Raw genomic sequence first — 10,995 nt, 5'->3', positions numbered from 1 at the left:
GTTTAATACAGGCTCAAAGCAGGCAGCGGCACGGGAATGAGAGGAAGGATGCTGGCAGGCGCTGAGAGGTCTGCTTTTCAATCTGGGCTCATCCCCGCGGGGAAAGACCAGAGCACCCAGACAGGGGGCACTGCCGCCCGGGAACTCTCGGGGCCCTGGGGACTGTCGGAAGCGCGGGGAGGCGGGCAGGAGGCCGGGAGCGTGAACTAACTTGGCGGGGAGGGAGGCGCCGCGCGCTGCAGCCGTTCAGGTTTCGCGTCTTCCCAGCGCCCACACGGGCCGCTGGCTAGGGGAAGGGGGCGGGGGAGAGGGAGGGCAGGTCCGGAGCAGAGGGGGCGGAGGAGTGGGGAGACCGAAGGAAATGAGACAACCTTTTCCTCCCACTGACTCGGGCTCCTCCGGCGTCTGCGGGACTCGGCGCGATCGCCGGCGAGCGCCGAGGCCGGGACCCCGCTCTGCGCGCAGTCCCCGGCGGCTCCTCCGTTGGGATTTCTTTCCCAGGCGCCAGCGCCGGCCCAAGCCCCAGGCACCCGGTAGTCCCGCTCTTCCCCGGGGGACCCGCTGCAGGTCCCCCGGCTCGGCCCCGCGCCCCCCGCGCGCAGCCCCCGGAAGTGCGTGCGGGCGGCCCTGGCGAAGGTAAGCGGCGCCCGAGAGCGCGCCTGGGGCGCCGGGACGCCCCGCATCCCCAGCCCCCCGCGGCTCCCCAGCGCCCCCCTCTGCGGAAACGCCCCGAGCACTTCTGACCTGGAGCCGCAGCTTTGTCCCCATCCCTGCCCAGGTGTTGGAGGCTGGGTTCCCCCTCTCCCCCCGCGAACTCTGCTTCCCAGCGCTTTCTTTTTGCCTCGTCTTCCTCCTACTTTCCTGTTGCTTCCCCCGCCCCCTGCTTTTTTTTTTTTTTTCTCCTGGTCTTTTCTTTTTCTTTCTTTCTGACCCTGTAACTCTCAGCTCACTGCCTTTGCAGCCTGGCTTCGGGGTAGGCGCTTTCCAAATCTCGGCCCTCGGTCTCCGGGGGTAGCGCCTGGGCTGGCCGGCCCGCGGCGGTGACTGGCTTTGACCCGCGCCCGCCCGGTGCGGACCTGCCTGAAAAGTCCGTGGCTCACGTTGAACTCAGTTATCTGGCTCCTTTCGGAGGCACCCAGCTCTCCACGCGCTTTTAGCGACTCCCAGAACCCCGCAATCAGAGCAGATGGGGGAGTGAATAGGCTGTGGGCGCCGCCTAAAGCCCCGGGGGGACGCTCTGCTGGTGGGGAGAGGTGCAGTGGGCTCCCTGCCGCTCTGAGGTTCCCAAAGATTGGGTTGGGGCGGTTGGGGGTGGGGTGGGGGTGGGGGTGGGGTGGGGGTAGGGGTGGGGGTGGAGAGGAGTACTGGGTACAGACGTTCACCGGGCCGTGGAGGTAATAAGCATGGTTCCCTAAGGCGAGGGGGGGTGGGCAATCACTTCGTGCGAAGCTTGGCATTTTGCTTTTAAGTCCCTGAGTTCTCACATCAAGTCTAAGAGTAGGAACTTGCATTCCTGTTTTGCAAAGGACAAAGTGAGACGCGGAGAGGTTAACTAAGGAGGTCAGGGCCAGAGCCACACAGCTGGGAAGGGGCCCAGCCAGGATTTGGGTACCAGCTGGTTTGTAGAACGTATCCACACCCAGTCCTACAGAGGTCTCCTCTCTTCTGTCTGAGCAGGAACCCACCACCACCTCTTGCTGGCTTATACCGGGAAGGGGGGGGGGGGGGGGGAGACACGACCAAGTTTTTTCCTTTTTGAGCCAATACATCTTGATTCCATTCAAATCTTTAAAAAATGTATTTAGTACCTACTATTCTCCCAGTTCAGTGGCCAGCACTGCGACTTCACCTTTGAACCTCACTCTTCCATCCTCTTCTCATCCAGTCTGTCACCAAAATCTATAATTCTGCTTCAGAAGGCTGGGTTGGTCTCTCTCTCCTGACAGCCAGTCAAGCTAGGTGGCTAAGAGTGTGGGCCCTGGAGCCAGACCACCAGCGTTTAAATCCTGGCTGTGGCCTTGCTGTGGCTGAATTTCCTCGTCTGTGAAACAGGAATGGGAGGATTTAAAGCAGTGGTTCTCAACAAGGGCTTTGCTTTCGCATCCCCGGTGACATCTGGCAATGTCTGGAGACATTTTTGGCTGTCTACGTGTAAGTGGGGGAGGATGCTCTTCATCTGGTGGGCAGAGGCCAGGGATGCTGCTAAATTTCCTGGGATGCACAGGACAGCCTCTGCCCCCCTCCCACCCCCACACCCCGCGCACAAAGAATGATCAGTCCCAAATGTTAATAGTGCTGAGGTTGAGAAACCCTGATATCATGTAGCAGTTCATGAAGAGCGCTATTATTTCCAGCTCTCATCCTCTTATCTGCTCCAGTTTGGACAATTATACGAGCTTCTGTCCCCAATCTCCCTTCATTCCTGGGCAAGAATTCTGTTGTTAAAACCCCAGCAGGCCTTGCTACTACAGTCCCTTAAGACCCTTGTTGCCCACGTCCCGTCCCCCCCCCCCCCCCCCCGCCCGCCCCGCAGCTAACAGAAGGGGTGGGAATCTACACCTGTTTTATGAAGGTAGATCCTGTCCATAATAAAGTTGATGAATTACTGTCTCACAGATAAAATCTAACCTCTGATGTTGGCACACATAGCTGTTCATGACTGGCCTCCACTTAACCTTCCCAGCCCAACTTTATGCTGTGTGTGCCTGTCCTACCATACCACCCAACTCACTATTCTTTTTTAAAAATACGTATGTATTTTTATTGATTTCAGAGAGGAAGGGAGAGGGAGAGAGAGAGAGAGAGAAACATCAACGATGAGAGAGAATCATTGATTGGCTGCCTCCTGCAAGCCCCCTACTGGGGATCGAGCCCACAACCCGGGCATGTGCCCTTGGCCAGAGTTGAACCTAGGACCCTTCAGTCTGCAGGCTGACGCTCTATTCACTGAGCCAAACCAGCTAGGGCCCAACTCACTATTCTTCTGCTATTCTAGGTCCTGAGTTTTTGGAATTCCCTTCCTCCATGCCTGGCAAATTTCTCATCATTCTTGGGGCTAGAACTCAAGTCCCCTTGTGGGTGGAGCATTCTTCAGGTCCTGCAGTCTGCTGTTCCCTGTTACCGGAGCCCCAGCCCTCCTGCCCCCCTTTTTTCTTTCAATATCTCTCTCGTGTAGTGTGGACTGCACAGCATAGGGATCCCTAGTTCATCTCCCACGGCTCTTTATGTCCCTAGAACCTAGCACAGTGCCATACTCACGGTGGTGCTTAAGATTGTGGGCTTTGGAGTCAGGCTGCCAGGGTTCAGGTCCCAGCTCTGCCACTTATTAACTTTGCGGCCTTGAGCAAGTTGACTCAGTCTCTCAAAGCCTTATTGGTAAAATAAGCAGAAACAGCCTGCCTTCTCTGCAAAGTAGTGTGACTAACTAAAGGGCTAATAATTGTTCATTTTAGTACTGAGTGCTTATTCTGTGCCAGGACATGGTTCAGGCTTAGCATTTTATGCTTTTACTCATTTAGTCCCCAGGACAACGCTCTAAAGTTAGTACTGTTATTACCCTATTTTGCAGATAAAGAAATGGAGGCACAGAGGCTAAGCAGTTTGGCCAAAGTCACACAGTGAATGAGGGGTAGGGCCAGGATTCACACAGATAGCTCTTCACACTCTGCAGGTAAAGGGCATAACCTAAGGCTCTGCACATAGTAAGTGCTCAATAAACGTGAGCTGAGCTTTATGTGCATTACTAAGAGCTGAAATCCACTGGGCTTTCCACCTACACCGAACTTGGGATCTAACACTGTGGCATTATATATATTTTTTACAATCCCTGTTCCTTTCCTCTCCTCCTTCCCCTGCCCTCAGCCACAGAGGAGCAGGACATTGGGGTCAGTCCCCTGTCACAGTGCCAGGTCAGCACCAATGAACTTGATGCTAAATGGAGCCTTCAGTTTGCCTGGTCAGGGTCAGAAGAGCATTAACCCTTTGGAGCTGGGGCGTGGGAGTCAACATAGCTGCGTGGAGAAGAGAGGTGCAAAGTTGGGGCAGGAACCACCTGACTCCAGCCTTGTCCTTTCCAAGCACGGGCCCCCTGCAGTGTGCACCTAGCACATAAATATTGGTGACATCAGTCAGCGAATGTGGGATGGGTGGGTGAATGCCACCAGCTGGGCCTCCTACCTTATACTCGATCAGGTGCAGAGTACGCCTTCTCTCCAAGTATTACGAGGAACATGTATATATTAAAGGTAAACCTTGTTACGAAGATTTAATGACCCATATGGGGTTTGAACCAGTCACTGACGCGCTGTGTGAGTGGTGTGTGACACCGGATACTGGCTATGGCTGATCACTTCACCACTTTGGAATCTGTTCTTTCATTGAATGCAGCCCTGGGCCTTGAGAGATGAGTGCCCTGTTGCTGGTGCCTTGGCCACTTGCTCGGGAGGCCAGACTGCCTTGCCAAACTACCTGCACCTCTGAGTACTCTGGCTTCCTCCACAGCTGCTCTGCACAGCCGTGATCCCCCGAATTTGCTTTTTTTGGCAGATTATCCCCCAAACTTCAGTGGGATGAAGGTCCCTGGTGCATGCAAGGCCTCGTGGTTTTGTTCGGGGTTGCAGAAATACTCTAGCAAGGCTGCTTGTGAGGGTGGACAGGGTCAGTCTTCCCTGCCCATCAACACATCAGAGAACTTTCAGACCCTCCCTCCCTCTCCACCCCCCATGCCTTTTCCCTTCAGATGGAGACTCTTACTGCCTGCTGGCATTATCCTGGTCTCCCGAGTCACCAGCTGTCTGATCTGAGAAACAAATTGCCCTTCTCCGGGGTGCTAATGCCTGGAGGAAAAGTCAGACCCAAGATCGTTGGGCATCACTTGCATTTTCGGGGAGGCTTTTCTAGCCTGGTCCCGAAGATACACTAGCCCAGCAGGGCATGTCGGGCCTGGTGCCAGGCTTCCAGGCCTCTGATGTCACACTTTGTTGGCTGCCGTCTTGGGAAACACCACTTCGCTGACCAGGTTCTTAATGAAGCTGGTTTCTGCTTGTGTGTCTGGTTCTAGGGGAGATACCTCACCCTGTTAGGTCTCGGACTGTTCCCTGCGAAACGGACCTTCGTGGTTTGACTCTGTGTGAAATCCTGTTTGGTGCTGTAAGGGGCATTTGCTCTAGACCAGATTAGACCAGAGTGGTGATGGGATCTTGAGGTGTTCGGGTGTGCTTGGGGGATGAGTAGCTCTGTGTTGGATGCCAGAGACACAAACATGAAGAAGACATGGTCCTTATCATCAGGGTCACGGTCCATGACATGTGATGGATACATGAACAGGTCACCAGGGTGTGTTAAGCAGAACAGGAGAGATCTGGGAGCTCAAAGGAACCAGCCACAGTCTCTGCTGGAGGAGTCAGGAAAGGCTTTAGAGCAGCGGTCGCCAACCTTTCAGTCCTCACGGACCACCAGGGGTCCACCGGTTGGCGACTGCTGCTTTAGAGGGAAGAGGATGTTTGAGCTGGGTCGTAATGTAGGAGCTTGCTGGGTTTGGTGGGACTGGCGATCGTGGCTGTTACAGATAGGAATCTACATGTACACTCACAGAGCCAAGGAAGGGCCTGGCAGACGTGGAGGTGATGGCGGGACTGGGTGGGGCGCTGGAGATGGGCCTGGGGAGGTGGCTTTGACTTTTCAGCGGCCCAGGCGTCTGTTCCTGCTGTTGGGAGACAGTGGGGGTGACATTTAAAGCTCAGGGGTGCTGAGCTCTTTGAATGGTGGCCCTGCCTCCTGTCTCTGCTGGCCTGTTTCCTCCTGGGGCAGTGGGACCGGAGCCCAGGGCCCAGGGGAGGGACACTGTATCCAGTAAGCAAAGAAGCCACGGTCACAGACAAAGCTGTGCTCCGCGGTTGGGGACTGTTGTTTTGTTTTCTTTTCAAAGCCCTGGCTGATGAACTGTGATGGCCCCTTCCCAGTGTGGACTTGTGAACATTACTTTTGGAGCATCCAAAAGTCTGGGTGAATTGCTAAGTAATTGAAAAGTTTTTCAGGACTTAGAGGGAAGGAGGGAGGGAGGGAGTAATAGAAGGAGGGAGGGAGGAAAAGAGAAAGAGAGAGAGAAAGAGAGAGTCAGATTAGAGAGAGAGAGGCAGAGACAGAGAGATATGTATACACACACAGAGATAGGCAGAGATCAGATCTGTCTTAAATAAACTCAGCATGAGACCCAGCAGATAACTGTCAGGATGGACACATTTCCTGGGGGTCAAGTTCGCACTTGCAGTTCTTCTCTTTGAACCCAAAACCTTTGCATAGGTTTCACCACAGGTGACAGGTACATATGCTTGTTTTATTTTTATTTACTTATTTATTTATTTTTTGTTAATTCTCACCTGAGGATATTTTTTCCATTGATTTTTAGGGAAAGAGGAAGAGAGAGGGAAATACTCTAGAGTGAAACATTGATGTGAGAGAAACACATTAATTGGTTGCCTTCTGCACAAGCCCTGACCAGGGCCCGGGCCAGGGAGGAGCCTGCAACCAAGGTACACACCCTTGACCGGAATCGAACCCGGGACCCTTTGGTCTGCAGGCCGACACTCTAATCACTGAGCCACACCGGCTAGGACTACATATGCTTGCTGGTTGGATGCTCTGTATAGGTGTTTCTATAGGTTGTCCCCAGACTTCATTCATTTACTCACCACTTAGTGACCTGCTAGTACATAGTGAGTGACAAATGAGCGAATGAATGTTCTAGCATGAAAGTCACATTCTGACTCAAGGTGCTCGTGGCCTGAATGGGGAGACAGACAAGAAAACAGACCAGCACAGCGCAGTGGACCAGGGCCAGGTCAGAGGGAGACCCAATCCAACCAGGAGGCAGGCACAGACGCAGAGGGAAGGGTGGTCTCTTCCGGGCATCCTCCCTCCAGGGAATGTGGTCCCGTGGGTGGTGCCTAGTGTTGGTGTATAGTAGTGACACCTGGGGTAGGTGCCAGGCCCTGTGCTGAGGGCTTTATGTGCCTGTTTTGCAGCAATCCCCACAGCCACCCTCTGAGGTCGGTATCAGAGGAGAAAAAAGGGTCCCACCCATAGCCCAGAGGTGGACCTGGGAGCATATTCAGGCCACTGGACTCCCAGCCCTTCACCATGGCGCTAGACAGTCTCAGGATGGTCATATTATCATCAAAGATGCTTTTAGAAAAATCTAGTGTTCAGAAAGGAAAGTCCAGGTATGCGGGCTGCTGTGGCCAGGGAGGAAACAGCTATTTCCTCCCAGGTTCCCCCCTTCCCCTCGCCCCTGCCTGGTGTCTGAGGCCCGCCCCGGGGCAGTTGGGAGCTCTCTGCTCTGGGGTTCAGCACCTCTCCTTTCCTCCTCCCGCCCCCTCTTTGATCACCTGGGCTGCTTGCACTTTGCCCTCCCCCCCCCCCCCCCCCCCCCCCCCCGTGAGAGGAGGCGGAAATGCCGCTCAGCAGAGAAGTCCCCATAAACTTGGGAGGAAAAGAAGGCTTTTACCGAACACCTGCTGTAATTTAAGCCTCTCCACTTTGCCCTGTGCCCTCCTGCCTGTGTCACTCAGACAGCGGCCCCCGCAGGGAACAGCTTTCAGGGGATCTTGTTTCTGCACAGGGACCCCGATCAAAAGGGCTGCCGGAGGCCGTCTTGCCCTGGGCACGCACGCAGACACGGCTGGCTTGTCCTTTCACTCGCTCATCTTGTTAGGACAAGACAGGCCCCAGCTGCCCGTGGGAGGGGGCGGGAAGGGCTCTCCCTGGCAGACACGTGCGTTTGCTTCCTGAGGCGCCTGTGCTGTGTGCCACATGGCTGAGCAGCCCTGACAGCAGCTCCCTTTGCTGCGGTGAGATGGACAGGGAGCCCGTGGGCGGCCAGCACCTCCACTTTCCTGCTGAGGGGACTGGGGGCCTTCTTCTCTCAGCAGGTCAGTTCCAGGGGCAGGGATGGCTGGCCTGGAAGTTCTCCAACGTCAGAGCCTGCTGCATGTCAGAGCAGCAGGGTGCGCTGTGAGGGCCTCGTGAAAATGCAGACAACGACTTGGACGTGTAGAGTCTGGAAAAGAGCACATGGAAGTGGAGTGTTCCCGTGGGTGGGCTTGTGTGCTCACAGATAGTTTGGTAGCCTTGCGTGTCTGCTCAGCTCAAGCTGTCAGCGTTTACTGACACCCTTGTGTGTCCAGCACAGTTCTAGGCCCTGGGGAGACAAGGATGAACCGATGTTCTTCCTACTCAAGAACCTTAGCAATCCAGCGTGGAGATGGGAATCAGAGAAAGTACCGCAGCCTTGCACTGTCCCTCTCTCTCGTGAAAGTGAGTTCCCATATCACTGGAGTCTAATGGGAACTCTGGCGCATAGTAGGTGCTTGACGAGTGAATGTTGCACCACTCTAAAATGCTGTGCTACAGGCCATCACAGAGTGCCCTGGGCACCCAGATGAGGGATGCCTAGATGAACTCAGTTTGGACAGCAGGTGGTTCCAAGAAGATGTGCATCTAGGAGGCTGAACTGGAAGCATCTGGTCTGATGAGAGAAGGGCATCCCGCGCAGAGGAACTGGCGAGGAGTACAGTATGGCTAGGTGTGCTCCAAAAAAGGACGGGAGGGAGGCATGGTTGGAGAGCAGATCTGTAAATGGACAAAGTGACCACAACAGGAACAGCCTTGCTGAAGAATTTGTATTATTCTGCAGGCACTGGGGAGCTACTGCAGGATTTCACACAGAAGAGAGACTGGGTCAGTTCTTTTCCAGTTTCATTGTAAAAATAGACCTCTCTGGCAATAGAGTCGATATCGAAGAGGAATGAGACTGGTGGCAGGAAGACAAGTTAGGACACCAGTGCGGTTTACAGAGTGGGGAAAGCTGAGGTGCAGCCAGCCAGACCTCAGTCTGCATCCCAACCCCACAACGTCTTTGTGTAACTTAGGCTGTTAATTAAATGTCTCTGAGCCTCTGTGTTCTCATCTGAAAAGAGGGACTCTTAATTCCTCCCCCGTGGATGGTATGGACAGTGGTCAGGATTGTGTATAATGAAGTATGTGAACTGTCTATTACACTGATCAACCCATAATTAGCATGTGATAATAGTGGCCAATATTATTTTTACTATTATGGTTACTTATTATCATCCAGGTGAGAAATAATGAGCTTCTAAGACACTGGTAATAGGTGTGGAGGATTGGGAACAGACTCAAGAAATTCTTTGGCAATAAAGTCCACACGATTTGGTGACTGATCTAGCGGGGGAGTAAGGGTGGGGCAGGAGTCTGTGGTGATTTGGGGATGTTGGCCTGGGCAACCAAGAGGCAGGATCGTGCGGCTATTCGTTACAAGAGGTAACGGAGGAGGAGGAGGAAGGAGCAGCATTTGCAGAAAAATGCTGCAGTTTCTGACACACTGAATCGGAAGCACCTCAGGGATGGCCTGGGAGACACATCTAGTGGGCACATGGTTCTGTAGGTTTGACATTCAGGAGCGAGGTCTTAAAGCAGATTCGTATGCAAACTTCCAGCAAGAGTAATGAAGTCACACTGTGTCTCAGTTACTCAAGGAGCGTGTAGAGCCATGGGTGAGGAATTATAATGGCTAATGCTAATTGAGTGTGTGCTGTGTTAGTACTTTATGTGTGTTAATTCTCTCAGTCACCATTGCCAGGAAAGACTGTAGTTATACCTATTTTTTAAATGAATAAACCGAGGCACAGGGATAGTAAGTAACTGCCTAAGGTCATACAGATAGATATAAGTGATGGGCCTGGGACTTTAGCCCAGGCTGTCAGGACCCAGGGCCTGTGCCATCAATGTCTGTGCCAGATTGCCGCTGGGAGAGGGGGGCTTGGTCATAACACTGACCTCGTTGGACGGTGAGGAGAGGACCTGGTGGAGGCAGTGGGGAGGGGCTGGGCAGAGAGGTAGGAGGAAATGGGACACTGGAATGTGGGAATCAGTAATCTCAAGGGGTGTGGAAATCACCTAGAAAAGAAATAAAATATCATTGGATTTGGGAATTAGGGTGCTATTGGTGACTTAGTGAGTTTGAAAGATGAGGTGGGTTGAGGAGCCAATGTAGGGAGACACCAAGCATCGACAGTTCTTTCCAGAAGTTTGGCTCTGAAAGTATCAGGGAGAGAAGATGATCACTGGGGTGTTAGGGTAGAGGGAATACTTTAGAGATGGAAAAGGCCTGTTAGATACAAATGGGGAGGGGCAGAGCCAGAGGAGGCCCCACAAAGTGGCCACAAACGCACTGTGCACGCTGGGAGAAGTATCTCTATGTTGATTTTCTTCTTCCACACAGATCTGAAATGTTTCTCCCTATGTTCTGGACAGCTTCCATAGAGATGGTTAGAAATCACTAACAAGTCCCTGATAGGTGTTTTGGATAGTCAGTTTTATTCGGTGGAATAGAGTTCTTGCACGATACTCCACTGTGAATCATTACATGTTAAATCCAGACCATATCAACATCTCCTCTGAATCGTCTTTCAGTCATGCACAGGGAATTGGTGTCTGCTCTGTGGACCTCAGGGTGGTATGGTCATGGGTGGCACAAAGCCTTGAGAGGAGAGAAAGGGACACAGCACAGTGGGGTGGGGGGTGGATTTGAGGTGGGGAGGGGAGGGGACACTGGCTTTGAACTGGACATGAGACACCTGATCCTCTGAGCAGAAGGAAAGGTGATTGGTAGAAGGTAAGTCTATAGAAAGAGACAGTTGCTTGGATCTTAGAGGAAATGGGAGACACATTATAAGGAGGTTTGCTGGGTGACAACCCTATGCTTGGAATAACCCTCAATGATTTGGCTGCTGCCATTTAAGTTCTCAATAGTGGAAAATACTGACATTTCCTTATGAATGCTTTGTTACCAGGCTTAAAGGACACAGTTCAACAGGCTCTGAGAAGATGTATTTATCTAGAGCCAAAGACAGTCTCTGTGTTTTAAAACATAAGATTCTTTTGTTGACCACAGGTAGGGACCACAGAGGGTTAATGCTC

General features: G+C 53.0%; 1 protein-coding gene across 2 annotated transcripts in view; it reads left to right on the top strand.

Annotated features, from left to right (window-relative positions):
* The first annotated feature begins 336 nt into the window (after window positions 1-336).
* The window catches only part of EVA1A (eva-1 homolog A, regulator of programmed cell death), a 51,556-nt gene continuing 40,897 nt past the window's right edge, over window positions 337-10,995 (top strand). For both annotated transcript variants that reach the window (XM_079792470.1, XM_079792469.1), the window contains exon 1: window positions 337-636. The gene's annotated coding sequence lies outside the window, so the exon portion shown is untranslated. The remainder of the gene's footprint in view (window positions 637-10,995) is intronic.

This window comes from Cnephaeus nilssonii (assembly GCF_951640355.1).
Source record: "Cnephaeus nilssonii genome assembly, chromosome: 15".
NCBI lineage: Eukaryota > Metazoa > Chordata > Mammalia > Chiroptera > Vespertilionidae > Cnephaeus > Cnephaeus nilssonii.
This window is presented reverse-complemented; position numbering and strand designations above follow the sequence as displayed.